We start from the raw sequence: 17,077 nt of genomic DNA on the forward strand, positions 1-17,077 counted from the left end.
CTCTGAGGTTTTCCTGATCTTTCTTCAAGATCAATATGAGAAACAGAGCTACCTCAAATTATTTGTACCCTAGATTAAAAAGCATTATCCACTGTATTAGTTATTTCTATAAGCTGCCAATAGACCACACAGCTTTATTTCAGTAACAGAACTAAATTCTTCTGCATTTCTTGAATTATTGACATTACTGCCCTTATTTAGTATTATTCTTAAAGTGTCAGCATATTTTCCAAGGAAAAAGAAAATCCTTTTCCCTGTTTTCAACTCAGAGTTTTGAGCAATACTTTTGCCTTCTCTTACCAGTTACCTACATTTAATAGCTCCTAATTTAATGTTTACACTCAATTCCTTGCTTCTTCTATTTGTTACATTCCTAAAAATGTCACCACCCCCAACTGGTTTGGAGTCTAAACATCTGTGATTTAATTTTAGGATTAGTTTTTTCTAACCTATGAACTTGTGTATTTTTAATAATCCAAATACTAAGGGTGGAAGTTTTTAAAACTAGAGTAAGAAAGAACACTTGGCGCGTTAACTTTGATATTTTAGCTTAATCTAAGGTTCTTTCATTTGTGCTGCCATTTAAGATTAGAGACCTAAAATAGCTATTAATGTAAGAGCCTATTGACATCTTTAGCCTGTAGGAGCGTGCAGTGGGCAGACGTAGCTGAAATAATAACATATTTGAGTGATGAACCAGCTTTATGATTTTATTACTCAGACTTTCCCAGATCTATGGCTGGCATTTTTCCCAGTAACTCAAGAATTAAGCTGTTCTACATTTAAAACTTCCAACTAATCATATACTAGAAACTTCTCATGGTTAAGGCAACAAAATCACCTTATGATAAGGCTTTGAAAAAATAAATAAAAACAGCTAGCTCTGAAAAAGAGTGCCTTGAATTCTTTGTGTTATTTGCATGAAAAATGGAAGAGAAATTGGAAAAAAATAATCTGATGTAGGTTAGAGACAATTACGTTAGTTATCAGGAGTATATTATGGATCACATTAGTATACCAGGGACCCTAGAGAGACCCCAAAGGGAAGTGACAGATAGAAGGAAACACAACCTAAGCATTCACCCTCACTGGGAACATTAGGCCATCAGCAGTTCTGTGCTAACTTCCAAAACACATGATGGCCTAAAAAAAATAAATAAAAATCACTAAGCAAGAAAAATAATTGAGCTTTTCAATACAGCCCATGAGAGCAGACCTTATGCAACAACTCCACAAGTCAAGGGACAGGAAAGGGGAGTTGCCGTTTCCACCAGTTCAGTCTCTTATTTACCCAAAACAAAGTCTAGAATTTTCTACTTTATTATGCAGCCCCCTGTGTAAGAGTTTGGTGGTATCTTCACGACTGCAGAATTTATGAACTCTATGCCATCCAGGACAAGCCAAATGCAGGGGCCTTAACTTTGAATGATGTTTCTAAAGGTATCCGAGAAGTCTATCAGGAAGCTGAGAGTTGTATCAACCACTTAGTCACCCCATAAAGCCAACTGATGCCTTTGTTGTTCCAGAATCTTTCCTCTTTTTTTTTTTTTTTTTTTTTTTTTTTTTTTTTTTTTTTACACACACAGCAAGTCTTCCTCCTCCCAAAATGAAAGTTTCCCCACAACTTGCTCATCCAAAAAAGGTCCCATGTTTCCCCACTGCTCCCCAAACTACTGTGCTGCAGCAGTCTAGTCTGATCAGTGGGTGTAGGGATACAGCCATATGATATTTTGTTTCTGAATATTTTGCAATACAGAGACACATATGGGAAATCCAGACCAGCTTAACTGCACTGTTGATTGATTTAGAGCTTTTTTTTGTGCCTGTGAAAGAAAAAAGTAATCCACACTTGTACAGACACACTCACAGACATGAGAAAAATTCTAGAGCCTGATTACATTGGAATAGAATAATAAATTGAACAGTAAACATATCTCACAGTGGGTGACTACAGCTCATGTGAGCATCATAGAGGGATGTTCATTTAATGCAGAACAGAAAAAATTAATTATCTGGTACCCAAGGAAAAAAAATGAACATGCAATAATTGACCTTTTAATGACTCTACAACCATTCATTAAGCTCTTTTTACTGTATTAGTCCCAAAGAAACTACACATTTCTAAGTATTTCTGGAAGAGCCTACCAGGAGTATAACAAAGACCTAATCTGACAACAGAGTGTAATTTGGTGTAAATCTGCAGTAAGCAGAATTGGGGGTCCTTGGGGAAGAACCAGACAGTTCTCTCCCTTCTCAAAGTTAGCTACTTCTGCTGCAACTCCTACTAAAACCAGTAGCAACATGACTACAGAGTGGAATAAGAGTGGGAAATGAATCCAATTACTAACCAACCAGGAAAAAAAAGCCAGATTTTTAGCCATACTGTTAGCTGAACCAGTTCACTGCATGAACACACTGCCAGCAGATACATAAAAAGAGCAAGTCAGGCAGCTGCAGACAGGAGGGTAGAGCAAAACTGCCCCTTTCAGGAGCAACACAGGATTATGCAGGTTTACACTCAAAAGGAGAAGTAGGAACGAAGCAACAGAGAACTGCAAGAAAGCGACTTGTCCAAAACAACCTGCAACAGAACTGCCTTCTAAAATTCAGAGTTTAATGAATGTGAGCAAAAGCTAACAGTAGTGCCAAGTCTGACTGAAACCAAACATTAGAATCTTATAGTTTGCATGATGGCTAAGTTAGTTACAAGTGTTATTATATAGTGCTAGCTTTAACTGCTCTGAGCTGAATATAGCTTTCAGAATTTAATTGGTGCCCCTCAGCTTTTCTGTCATTCAAGGAGGGAGAAATCTTCCCATTAGGAAAAACACACAGGCACACACAGTTGCATGTTACTACAGAGAAGCAGGAAGCAAATCATTAAGATGCTTATGTTAAGAGTCTCCAACACTCATTCAGAACTCCTGTTTTTAAGAGAGCAATTGTTTTCCTGTTCCACCTCTCTGGTTCCAGTTACAGCAGGTGAGGAAGCACACGTACACATGCCTTATCAAACTAAGCCATTTTGTGCTTTATTAGCAGACTGTACTGAATCTTGCTCGCCCCATGTTTCCAGTCAGGTTGTTGCCTTTACCAGCAAGCTGCCCTGGTACCCACATGCTTCTTCCTGTACCACCTAGCTAGGCCCCACAGGGGAGGAAGAGGAGGAGCGAGTCTCCTGCACACACATGGAGCCGGGTCCTTCCCTGCAGCTGTTGTATTGGCATGACATCCACGACGGGGTCCAAAATCTGCTACAGCAGCAGAGACTGCAGCACCCCAATAGAGGCATGAAACAAGCTCTCTCTTCTGCCTTCTTATAAGCAATAAGGATTTCAAAAAATTGAAGGAAGAGTTCTACATAGCAGGCTTCAGTTTCCCTCTCTGAGCTGATAATGGGTTTCAGGCAGATTATTTGGCTGACAGCTAGAAGTGTGTTCTACAGATTCAGCATTTCTGTTCACCTTCATTTTAGAGGTCATTATGTAAGTGAAGTGTCGGCAATTTTTCTACTATTCAGGGAGTTAAATTAAAAATAAACAAAAAAAGCCACTGCTGCAAGGACAAGCGTTAATACTTTCCCTCAGGTTGTAACTGCAAACTCCCTTCCCTCCCCCCAAAACTATCACCTGGCTTGTGCCCTCTACCTATTTTCTCTCTGGTTTCATATATCCTCTTCTTTACTGAGCTGAACTCCTAATTTTTAGAGTTCTGGTCTTCTTCCTCCCTGTCTTTGTCGAGTGGGGAAAAGAACAATAATGCTACTTAGGGAAAGGAAAGTATTTATCAGACCATCTGAATTGCTGAATGCCACATTAGAGCTGAAGAGATGGGCCAGCTAAGCCTCCAGGTTTGCCTGTGTTAGAGCTGGGCATGCACTGTAGGAGCACCAGCTGGAGGTTTGCCAGGGAGTCCCAGCTACACTGAACAAGACCATAGGTAGTATACCAGGTTTTTTTGTCCTCTGACCTACCACATTTCTGAGGTGCAGACCAGGCTGGATACAACAGGTTAAAGGAACTATGTCTGTTTGTTGCTTAAGAGAGATTTTAAAGCAAGCCTCCCGATGTGCACTGTTTTGCATCCATGCTCTGCTGTTAGCTGAGCTGCCACAGAACAGAAGGCTCCCTACTGTCAGTGCAGGCGTCGACAGACTTCATTTACCCACTCCTGATAAAGCACAAAATCATGACACTCATTGCCATTAAGATTTTTCCTTCTGAAGTACCAGACCAAAATGTGGATAAATAGCATCAAAAATAGGGATGAACGCTGGAGGCACTTTATATATTATATCTGTCACTCTTACAGAAGGCATTTTTATTTTAAAACTCAGCCAATCACAACAGTCTATTTAGTACAGATATTTGGGGTTTTTTTTGAAAAAACCCAACAAACACAACATCATGCATCTACTACTGATAAATACACACTCTTAATGCTGAGTGTTAACTGTCATGAATCAGAGCCGAGTGACCTAGAACTCCAGGGGGCTCTTCCTAGTCAAGCTGTTCTGCTCTCAGGCAGCAACAACCAGATGCAGGCAGGGCAGGCTGCCAGGTGTGGCTGCACAGGTCTCAAGCACCAAACCACCTCTCACCCTCTCCCCACATTTAAAACCATCATGTAAGGTGCAGTGAGTAGACACACACCACACACTGCCTTTTAAGAAATGAGTAGGAAAATCCGCACAAGCGGAAGGATGGAAGAACAGTGGAGATCAGCCAAAGCAACCACAGCATTAGTCTGGGAAAGTAAGCGTGCAGCTACGGTAGCATTACGTGACTGTCCACTAAATCTGGATCTGGGGATTAGCAGGAGAGAAGAGATACCACAAAAAGGTGATTTGTTTTCTTGTCACCAGTAGTACTGGAGAGATTTTACCCTCCTCTCCAAAATTAGAAGACCTACGTAAGTATAACCCCTTCTTCTTTTCCTCTTAATGTCACATGTATACACAGAAACCCACAAAAAAAAAAAGCATCATCAGCCTCAGGTCAGGGCAGCTGAGGCCTAAACATTCACAAAACCTTCATGGAAGCATTAATTAAAAAGCAATTATGTTAAAACAACAAGATCCATCAGAGCAAATATATACCATCCGCCAGAATAATTACATACTGTGAATAGGTTGCAGCTTCTGCAGGATGGTAAGTTTATTCAGAGAATTTTTCTCACAGAAAAAAATACAGATGTGGCAAGTTATGATGTCTACAAATTCCAGAATCTATTTACCAGATGCTTTTCTCTACATCTGGTTACCTGCACAATTGACTCAGCTGTAGCAACAGCTGCTGCTATATCTGTGAGTTAATTGGGAAAGAAAATGATATCTAAGTATTTTCAGTTAAATATATATATTCACTTAAATGCAACCTGAGATTTTTTAAATGTTTATATATACATATAAATATATACAGATAAATAAATGTTACATTTAAGTGAATGCTTTCACAGCCTCATCAAATGATTCACATATGCCAACCCTTCCCCTTCCTCCTTGCACTTTATATATCTCCCTGCTGATCTGAAGCTATATTCTTTCTGGGTGTTCAAGGTTACTTAAGTTACAGTTAGAGAACAGAATGGGGCGGGGCATCTAAAGATTATTTATATAGCAGGACTTCAAACAATTGATCCAGCTATATCTCAAGGGATTTGATAAAGAGGCATTAAATTGATAAAGAGGAAAGAGAAAGATAGGTGAAACAGTAGAGTATTCAGAGTCACTCATCAGGCCTCTCCTGCTGATGGACTCATTCATGTGACAAGGACACTGATCCTCTAGGACAAGGTGACACACCCAAGAAGGGATTTACAGATAGAAGTGAGAAGTGAAAGTTCTTGGGCACCCACGCAATCTCCACATCTAACCTCACTGCACTAGCAAAGGAAATGAGGATGTGGCCAAGAAGGAGTCTTATCTATCCTTTGATAGAGGGCTGAAAGTCCTAACACAGATGAGAACAGGGGTCAGGCAGACAAAGTAGTCTGCCCTGGTAAACAGGCAAGACCAGATGAAACATTCTGTGTACTTAAAAAATTAAGCTTTTTTTTTTTTTTTTAAATCTAAAAAAAAAACAACCCCAAAACAGCCATAATCCTGGATTAAAGTTTTAGCCAAAGCACGGAAGTTTTGAAATAATTTATTAATGGGACACCTGAGGACAAACCTCTGACTCTAAGATGATGCTTAGTGACTTTACAAAAGGGAATATACAAATGTATTGACTGCAACAGATATTGAACATGAGTATTGCAGGAACTCTCTTCTAGTCCTGTGATGTGCCAGTACAGCCACTTTCAGCAATTAAGCTTTATATATCACTTACCAACATTACTATTGCCGATTTAACCTAGGCTGCAAACCAACCCTGCCTAATACTTTAAACTTTAGTTTCCATTAATAAAAAGAAATTACTTCAGTTTTACTTGCTTAGATGTATTTCTTTTGTGAACAAAAGTTAGGTGGGTTATTTTAAAGGAATATTAATTTCAAAAAGTGGCAGATCAAGGAAACTGTACTTTTTAGAATCTATGTTTAGGCTACGAGACATAGGTAGCTTCTACTACATCAATTCTGACAATGAAGTTTGTTGATACTTTCTTCTTGATTTTGCATGCCCATGCCTTTCCAAAGACAATGACTGCAGTTTCCAGACCTCTGGGACTCAGATACACAGAAACAAGCATTTCAGAATCTCAGTGTAGGGAGGTATTAGGGGATCAGAAGAGTTTTTTCCAATTCCCTTCTTGATCAAAGCCAATCCAAGCACAAGTCTAGCCAATCTATGCCTTGCAATTTTTGTCTGCATTCCTCCTACATTCCACAAAACATTCTTGCATGCAAATGTTTCAGTGGCATTCACAGACAAAAAAATTTCATAAGATGACTCACCGTATTTACTCAGAACACCCCCATTATTTTCAAGGGCCAAAGAGAACCACAGGGAAGTAGAAAAGCAGTTTGATCAACCAGAATAAGAAGTGAGATTTAAAGTTACATATAGTAACATAAAAATCTGTTTTCCTACCCTTTATCCCTAGTTCCCTTACCAAATACCACCCTTCCCCTCAGCTCTAAGTGTATTAGGCTAGGCTAATGTAGAAGATACAATTTTATTGATAAAGTAATGCACAACAGATGCACAGCCTACACCTTCTCTCTTCTTAAGTAACCCATCACAAGGCGGATCAAGTGGCAATGCACTTGCAGACTGTTGAGCAATGATATTAAGAATGAAAATCCCTCAAGAATTCAAGTTCTGCAAGATGTGAGTGCTGGGAGACAGGCCATAGCAAGGAATGCATTACATCTTTCCAATATTCAAGGGACAAACTTTTTCTTTTGTTTAGAACATAAAATTCGCTTAACAGCAAGCAAAGATAATCCTTTTGCAGAAGAGCTCTGCACACAACTACTATTTAATAGTTTAATTTGGGAAAACCAGAAGCAAACAACTCTCATACTGCACTGAATAGAGGGTGTGTTTATACTAACTGTTCATTCTAGTCATATTAAAGTAAGTAATGAAAGCTCATTTGGCAAGGAACACTTGGTACTTCAATGTGAACTGTCATTGTGTCTGGATTATCAAGACTGAAACAGCATCCACAGTTACGAAAATGTGAATGTTTTCAAAGGCTGAGCCATGCCTCAGAAATGAAGATTTCTTAAGCCTCTTCAAGTAGAAAGCAGTCACCACCACAGACAAGCCCCACAAACGTTTCCCAAAGTGAGAACAGTCACTTGATAATACTGAGGTACAGCCACTGTTCTACCTGAACTACTATGAAATTAAGGAAGCCACTTGTTTAAAAATAAGAAGATGGCTGACAATACAGGTAGAAATAAATGGGAAGTTGCATCTTCCCTGCTCATCTTATCAAACTAATCATCTGGGACTAAAAGCAGATTATTAAAGCCTGCCTGATGAAAACAATGACCTTGTATGCATTTAAAAATACTTAATAGTGTCCCATTACTCAAAATCTGATCTTTTAAAATGTAAGATTATCACCAATAAATGATCTTCAGTACATCAGCAATTGCATGCATATGACATGGCAGAAGAAAGTAACCTTGTATACTTAAGTGTTCCTGCAATAAGAGGAAAAAAAAATATTTTACAAGTCAACCTTATCAAATACACTCCATTTTATGAAAGCCTGACAATACCTTTTTTTTTTTAACTTTTTCTTTTTTTAAAAAAAAAAAGCAGCAAGCAAAGAAACTATAAGTCTCATCTGCCAAAGTGACATCCTGGCAATGGCTCTGCTGTTGATTATCAAGTGGAAATGTTGATCTTGCTGAACTTCAAAGAGTACAGTACAATATAGTATTATACATAGGAAAATAAGCTGTGAAATTATGGGGTGAAGGAGAGAAGCCTATGATTCAGCTATCCTGTGGAAAATTCTAACATCTTATCTCTGAATCTGAAATGAAGTTCCCTATTTACTCTGTGAAATGAATGAAAAAACATGATTTCAGCAGTGCATTTTTATTCTAAGAAATAGGATGTTAAAAAGCTTGTTTTGACAAAACAAACTGGACATCAGCTAAAAGGCAAGAACTTTATTTATTCAAGATAGCAGTTCCCTACCTCAGCAAGTTCTCCTTTCTCAACAATTTGACATTCTCTAAGCACTGGGAGATATTCAGTAAGTAAGCCGTAGTTTTATAAGGTTTATAAGGTTATCATAATATTGAGTGCTTCTGGTTTTAATGCCTTGCAGATGAGATAAGTGGATTTGAAGGACAGTAACAATCTGCAAATGAACTCAGTGATATCATTTTTTTTAAAAAAAAGGAAAGAAAGAATGGATTTTATACTTCCTGAATTTCAGCAGCTATGGCAGTAGTGTAAGAGGTTTGAATTGTTACTTCCTAGCTAGGTCACTCAGTAAAAAATTATCAGAAACATTCAGTTAAGGAAGACAAGAATCAATCATAATACTTTGGCCCAGTATTTTGGTCAACGCCCAAACTTTAGAGTTCATTTCCTTTTAGATCTGTTTTTTGGATGAAAGAATAATATGGCAAAACAGCCCCTCATACCCAGCCCAGGAATCTAAACCCAGGTGGGTGCCCACTTAGCCTGTGGTACAGATACCACAATGGTAGGCAAATGAGGGTCCATGACACATCTTAGTTGTCCATCATTTTAGTCAGTAAAAAGTACTGGTTGGTGCTAGTAAGGGTACGCCTACTGAAGTCACTTCTTGAAAAACAGTAGCTTTCTTGCCAAGACATAACAAATTCCTGTAGATCAACACTTAAATTCTTTTCCTTCCATTGTTCGACCTTAATCAGAAAGCAAACAAGAAATATCAACTCTTCTTTCCCAACATGGTTGTTACTAGAGTTCAATAATAGGACTAGATTTATCCAAGATTCCTCTCTGTTCATATACAAATTGCTTGTTATCTGACCTTAATATCAGCAAATTAACAAACCCCATTAGTTCCAGTTCTCTTCTATTTCTAGAAGTCATGCTGTCAGACAGATACCACCAATCCTCCATAAGGAGGCTATTCCAACAATGGTCGCACTTTGCTGTATGAAAGATGACCTGTATCCCGACCACAAGGTTGCTTATTGACTCAGTTAAGGCCCAGACAAGCCTGGAAAAAACACCAGGACTCTGACTTTTCCAAAATCATTTCTAGATCTAACAGAGTTTGAAGAGCAGAGTTGCACTACACTAAACTTCAAAATACACTAGTAGAATTATCACAGAATGGTTGAGGTTGGAAGGGACCTCTGGAGGTCATCTGGTCAAACCCCTTGATCAAGCAGAGCCACCTGGAGCTGGTTGCCCAGGACCATGTCCAGACAGCTTTTGAATACCTCCAAGAAGAGAGACTCCACAACACCTCTGAGCAACCTATGCCAGTGCTCGATCACAGTCACAGTGGAAAAAAAAACTTCTTGATGTTCAGGGAGAAACCTCCTGTATTTCAGTGCCCATTGCCTCTGGTCCTGTCCTGTTACATATCTTAATGAGTGACAAAACCATTATCAAAATGTTATCTTTTAAGGAAACTAAAACATGGCTGTTCCAAGTGATTCAACCAGCCCTATAAAACAGCAACAGCAAGATGCAGTTCTGAGAAGTTTCCAGGACATGACAGCACCAGGGTAGACCACAGAGCCTTACTACTCTTACTTACTAGCAAAAAAAAAGTTAGGGAGAAATCTTATTTTTCAAGGATAGTCTTAATAAAGACTTTTGCTTATTATTTTTTGTTTCTTTGTTCCATTATCACTTATTTAAAAAGCAAAGACCTGCAGTGTTTTAGCAATAATGCCCGTTCCAAATAGCCTGATGCATGCTAGGCAGCCTGCTTCTTTTGAGGTGGTGAAATCATTGCTAAAAAAAATGGACTAGCAAGTGTTCAGAACATCTGCTACCTAAATGGCTGCATAGTTCCCGAGAACTGACAGGTCATGTGCCGCTGAGCTGCACAGACACAGATACATCCAGTTGGGGCAGGGAACCCCACACAGTTACTAAATTGTAGAAAGGTATCTCTCAGCAAGTACCAGCCTGCCTGCCTTTGGCAAGCAGCAAGGTATAATGGAGGGAACCTCAGAAAGCCACCAGAAACTCCCACCACAGTCATCTTAAACTAGCAAAGCTCAGTAGCCCACATCCTTTGGAGTTAGCTTCATCAGCTCCCCAGTATGCAGACAGTAACCACTAGCATGTCTTTGGGATCCCCATTGCTACTAATGATGTACACTCAGTTATTTTAAAGTGCTCAAGCCGTACCACAGCTGATTAACAGACACTCGCTGTTTCTTTTTAAGGTGTACAAGACAGTCAGTGACTGAACCACATTCATAGCGAAACTGCCTCCCTCCTCCCCCCCATAAGTTGCACTTAAATTCACAGTTTATGCTGTCAAAGCTTTGTCTAGAAGATCTCAGCACTTGTATGTCACAAGCAAGGAATATAGAAAGAAATGATAGAACTATTAACTCTCCTTCAGAATACGGTATTTTCTACGACTATTAAACAAGCTTCTTTTCTACCAATACAGTTTCAGCCAGCATAGTCCCAGGTGCCACTATGAGCAAGACATGTTCTGCGTCCTGTTCCGGGGAGATGCTGCTATTATGCCTTGCAGCCTGAGGCAGCAACAGAACCCTTTTGACAATAAAACTCATCAAGGCTGGCTTCAAAGCCACCTGCTGCCACTGCAGACAGGACAGCAAAAGTTCTGTAAAAATAAGAATTGCACATTTCACTTGGGAAACTAAGAGTATGAAGAAACTCTCACTATCCCTCCTAAAGGCTATTTTTCTAGACACACTGACAAAGCAATTACCTTAGAGGGAAACACGGCAACAAAATTTTTTTTAACATCAGTGGTTGGCAAGGGGATAGTAGTGGCAGAGACCTGTATCCTCCTCTGCTCATGTGAAAACTTGAAGGGCAGGGCTTAACCTTCTGAGGCAAGCAGAATTAACAGTGACACAGATGGGCTTGCGCACTGAGAAGGATAAAGTCTCCTGCATACTCGGTTCTGCTGGTGATTGACAAGCTGCTCAGAAATTCTCTTCTGTGGTTTCAGGGACTGTCCAGGCAGAACGTTGCAAACATGTAAGGCAAACAGAGTATACCCACACAGTTCTCCACCAGAACCATTAAGACCAGGAGCTTCATTCATATTCACCAGCAGCTAGACGAAAATGGAACAGACTAAAAGCAGAACAATAACAATGCAGATGCTGTGACTAGGAAAAGCCTCCAGAATCACAAGAAAAAGTGGCATAAGTCAGATCAGAGAGAAGTGACCTAAAAGCGACCGAAGTGATCGCCACAACAGATAAGAGATGACACTTGTGATAACAGACTCTTTGCAGTATCATCACAAACAGTAATAACAGAATTGCCAGAAATTAAGATGAGGGAAGAGTACAACTACATTCAGCCAGGGAAACATTTCAGACTTCCACCCTAAAAACATTAATCAGAATATCCACCAAATGCCGAGAAAGCCCAATGCTTCAGGCTTTTCTAATGGCAACAAAAAGTCATTACTGAAATCCAACAGGTATCATTACAGTAAACACAGAAATTACAAACACTGGTACAAACAAGGATTAATTTCTCACCTTTATTATTTTGTATTGTTGCCGGCTTCATTCTAAGAACAGCAGTTAAATAGAAGTGCTGAATGATAACCGCAGCACCACATACTACCATGTTTTGCTGTGACTGCTTTTCAGGTTTCAGCTCAACGAACACGCAGGGAGAATCTGAAGCTATCACTAAAAAGTTGCTATTATGGAAAGATGAATCTAAAGAAAAGTCTCCTTAATTCATCATTACATTGGAAGGCAGAAGGAAGAGAGGTTTGTTTGCACACCCATGTTAACATAATTGTCCAAGAAAATGTCCAGAAGAAAACAATTAAGTGTTGACATAGCAGCTGCTGTGTTTGACAACCTAAATACGATTCAGCCATTGAAACCCCACAACTTAAAGAGGGAATTTAACAACTGGACTTGAAAGTGAGAAATCTTGAAACACAGATAACATGCAAACCTCTTGGTCAGACAAGGAATGCAGAGCTTGGCTAATATGCTATTCAATGACTCCGAAGGAAGGATTTTTCAAATTCAGTCTAAACTGTTACAAAATTGAAAAGCTGCGCACAGAGGCACATAAAGAATCATATCTACAGACTTCCTTCTGTGACTTAACAGATGCTACTAGGCAGCCACTATCTTTATGTCAGGCTGTCTTACAGTCAGGTATGCAATTAGTAAGTCTGGAGACCTCTCCAATAGCTAGAAACTCATAGCAATTCTCAATGCACTACTTCAGCTTAGGGCTTAGAGGTCAGTGAAAGTCAGTTCTCACTCTTATTCCTCCCTCCTGTTGCACACAACAGGGATTCCTGCCAAGTCAAGCTTATCAGTACTTATTTTCCACAGGAAAAGATTCAAGAGCCATGTCTGGAATAGCCTTCATCAGAAAACGCTGAATCATTAGCAAATAGGCATTGCAAAAATCGCTTCGCACCTTCTTCAACAAAAGCAGCTCAACTCTATTTCTTCACTTTTATGGTTAGCATCATGGAGCGCCCAGACACCGAAATAGGATTAAGCACTGCTGTGCTCAGTACTACACACTAACACGTGACTTCTACCCTAAGGAGCCTGCACTGAGTCAGTGATGTTCTGGCACACCGGACAGGCAGGACAGCAGAGGCTGAGCTGACCAAATGCGTTTCCAGGTCTCAGCTGGCACTTCTTAGAGCGCTCACTGCTTTTATTAACGAGACAGGTACCAGAATTGCCATTAAATTCATATTTAAAAAATAACTCTGATCATTTAACAATTATCTCAGTTGGGACACCTGAATACAGAAAATCAGAAAGTATTTGTGCAAGGTTTCTGTCTTCTTCCTCCGCTGAGGCTGTCCTCAACTTTTTTTTTTAAATTGTTTCAAGCAACCTCCAACAATGTGCCATGATTTTCATGTTGACAGAGCTCCAAAACCACTACTCCAACACTGTGTTAATTCATGTCATAACTTCAAATATAATAGAATCTGCTATTTCTGAACATATGCATTACGTAAAAGTCACAAGCAGCTTCAAGAACTTTGCATGAGCAACAAGCTAAAGCAAATTGAAAGGAGAAGGAGTTATGGATATCCTGCCTCCCAGGATCAGACCCACTGCTGTGCTTTTCTTAGCTCTTATGTTTCCAACTTTACCTAGATCGTCGTATTCATTAGCATCAACACCCACATCACTCAACCTTGAAGGCAGATAGCAAACTTCACTCTAAGGTAATTAGAAATTAACATCAAGGAGATATATTTTATGTTAGCAGAATGAGGATAAGTACCCACAACAGCACAGAATATTACATACACAAAACCTCCTTGTTCTTCAGATAAATGAGAAACTAAAGCAATGAAACACGTATTTCGAAGCATAATATTCAAGGATTTATGTACTTGTACCACAAGTGACCGCTGCAGGAGACTGAAAACAATGTCTGTCCCCTCAAAGTATACTTCTCAAACACAACCACAAATGCAGAAGATAGACATGAAAATCCAGCACCTCAAAGAGCAGAGCTGGGTAAATTTGGTAACAGAAACATATTAGTCCTAGTCTGAAGAGTTGCTTGTCAGATCTCACAATATCTGCATCCTATTATCGGAAACTTGACACAGGAAAAGGCAATTAGATTCTCCTAGAAGTTTCTTTGGCTTCCTTAGTAGTGGTGTATCATACTATCCCCTAGCCTTTACCAGCAAAACTTTACACCTTTGGCAAGTCAAATCTTGACATAATTTAAATCAACTGAGAAATTTCTACTGACTTCAATGAGATCAAAATATACTGATATAAATACTATGCTACTTCTAACGTATAAAAGTACCCCATGACAGTCCCATACTCATTCTGCTGCCTCGTTCATCACTGCATTTTTTTGAAATGCATGTTACAGAAAATCAAATGTAAGCCTAAAATATATTAGCTACAAAATGAGAAAAGCCTTCCTATGGAAAACATAATTTATATCTAAATTGCCAAGAGCACTGTTTGTAGCAACTGAAAACTCAGTTTTACAGTTAGAAACCACAAGATCCCAGACTGCCAGAAAAATGCCCTATTCCGCTTTACTTTCTACACAGCATGTAACAAAACCTACAGAATGCAACAAATGAGGGAAAGCTTGTTAGACTGACATCCATCTATTTATAACGGATGCGGTTTGAAGGAGACCCAATTCTGTACAATGACATACGCACAGCTACCAAAAAACCAAACAAGGTTTTGTATAAAATACAGTATACTTACGTTTGCAAAAGTGAATGAGCTAGCTACACATGCAGTGTTGCAAGAAGGAGACTCCAGCTGAGCCTCACCATCATTTCCTGTCCCTGGTGAACACGCTAGTAATTTCAGCCCAACCACAACTGTTCAGCGCACACACATGCACACTCATACACTGAGAGTCTCTCCAATCCCTAAGACGCCCCTCCCACCCACCTTTCCTGCATGCAAACCCAGATATTATACAAAATGATGAGAGGACATAAATGGGCCTAACACAGCGTGCAGGAAGCGGAATATCAAAGTAAAGAAGAAGAGAATAAAGAATTGTGAATATTATTGCTCTGTAAAAGGACTAGGAGCCACAGTAGAAAATATTTAGCTTAATCTACCGGGAGTGCAGACAAAGGAGTATTACTTAAGAGATTTTTTAAAAACATTTCAAATAATAATAAAGCTCATGGAAATTAAAACTGTTGTTACCCATAGCTTTTCAGAAAATGTCCATGAAAACACTTGCTTTAAATACCCAAACCGGACTTACAAGCTCTGTTGAAATTAAGTAGAGTGAAACATTCTGAACTCTATGATTAATCAATGAAAGTAAAGGGATGAAGCAACCACCAACTGTTCGCTGTGTCCCTTTTCAAGAAAGCAGAGAAGGAAGAACACTGTTACCATCATTAGGGGCCTAGGACAAAAATGTAAGGCAGACAAATTACCTTACAAGGAAGAAGGGAATTTATTAAACGCCCTTTTCGCTAGCCATTCCAAATATCCTCCTAGTAAAAATAAACCTGCAAGTGTCAGTGACAAGTATTTCACTGTCAGTGAACTGTACAACAGTTTTCAAGTAATGGAGTATTTAAATGCTCCTATTACCTAATTTGTCCTCAAATGGAAATTAAATCAACCTGGAAACTGTGGTGGCTGGATTTAATTAACCTATTTTGTTAGAGAATGTGGGCAAGAAAAAAAAAAAATAATGGTGGCATTTTTTTATTTCACAGGAGCACAGAGAACCTGAGATTTAGACAAGAGTGACGGCTTTACAAACACGCCCAAGATTTCTGAAGTTACATTTAACAGCCAGCCGGGTGCCAGCTCGATTCCCCAGAGGACGCAGCAAGCGGGGAGACCTGCCCCTGCCCCCGCTACTCCGGGAAAGCCACCCCTCGGCCCGGGAGGCGTTTGGGAAGCGGCGGCCCGGAGTATCCCACCTAACCTGGAATTCGCTCAGTCTCGGCGCCACGGGGAGCACTCCGGGAGTTCAGTAAGTGCCGAGCAGCCCTCAGCAGCTCCCTCCCGAAGCAGGGGAAGGTGTTTAAGTCGGCTGCCACTCCGGGGCTGTAACAGCGCGGCCGGGGGTGGGGGGGGCGAGGGCCGCAGGAGGTGACCAGGGAGGGGTTCGGCGGGCAGGCGGCAGGCGCGGCGGCTAAGGCTACCGCCCGCCCGCCCCCCGGCCAGCAGCCCCCGGGGCTCCCGCTGCAAGCCGGACCACAAAACTGCTCTCCATCTGGTAAAAAGCCACTTTTCTCGCGTGCCAAGTTGGCCCCCGGCCCGCCCCGCGGGCCACCGGCCGCCGCGGCGCTTCGGCGAGGGGGGCCGCAACCCCGCCCGCCCACCTGGGGGCTACGCCCCGCCACACCACCCCCGCCACTGCCCCGTCCCTGCGGCGCGGCGGAGGAGAGGCCCCGCGGCCGCCAGCGCCGCCCCGACACCCACCTGAGCTCCTCACCTGCCGCCGGCCGAGCTACCGCCCGCCGGGCGCCCCCGCCATGGCCCCCGGGCAGCGGCGCCCCACAGCCAGCAGAAAGGAGGGAGCGAGGGAGGAAGGAGTCGGGCGGGAGCGACAACCGCAACCATAAAGAGCCGCTCCACCGGCCCCAGCGGGAAGGGCGGGGGCGCGCAGAGCGACACCTCTGCTGCCGCCGGCTGCTGGGGAACGTCCACGAGACGGGCCGAGGGCGGGACCGCCGCGCTCGATTGGCAGCCGCCCTGACCAACGGGAAGCGCCCGTTCACTTCCCTCCCGGGCTAGGGGGGCGGTATTCCCGCCCGTCGGGGCGGGGGAAGGGGGTGTTTCCATGACGTCACGGGCGGCGCCCGGCGGACAGGTGGGGAGCGGCCCCCGAGGGGACGCGGGGACAGGGGCGCTGGGCTAAACCAGCGCTGAGCCCGGAGCCGCTCTTAAGCGGCTGGGACGGGGCAGGGCAGGGCAGGGCAGGCGGTGCCCGGGGGAGGGGGTGCGGCGCGGTGCTAA

At 41.7% G+C, this 17,077-nt stretch overlaps 1 protein-coding gene across 6 annotated transcripts in view; it reads right to left on the bottom strand.

Moving 5' to 3' along the window:
• Positions 1 to 16,771, bottom strand: part of OSBPL3 (oxysterol binding protein like 3) — a 91,211-nt gene extending 74,440 nt beyond the window's left edge. For 4 of the 6 annotated variants that reach the window (XM_074837566.1, XM_074837548.1, XM_074837556.1 and 1 more), the window contains exon 1: positions 16,541 to 16,771. The gene's annotated coding sequence lies outside the window, so the exon portion shown is untranslated. Of the gene's footprint in view, positions 1 to 16,040; positions 16,089 to 16,540 lie in introns of those variants that run through there. The other 2 variants (XM_074837531.1, XM_074837540.1) reach the window with 2 other exon arrangements.
• Positions 16,772 to 17,077: the final 306 nt, after the last annotated feature.

The sequence above is a fragment of the Strix aluco genome, chromosome 1, assembly GCF_031877795.1.
Source record: "Strix aluco isolate bStrAlu1 chromosome 1, bStrAlu1.hap1, whole genome shotgun sequence".
Lineage (NCBI taxonomy): Eukaryota > Metazoa > Chordata > Aves > Strigiformes > Strigidae > Strix > Strix aluco.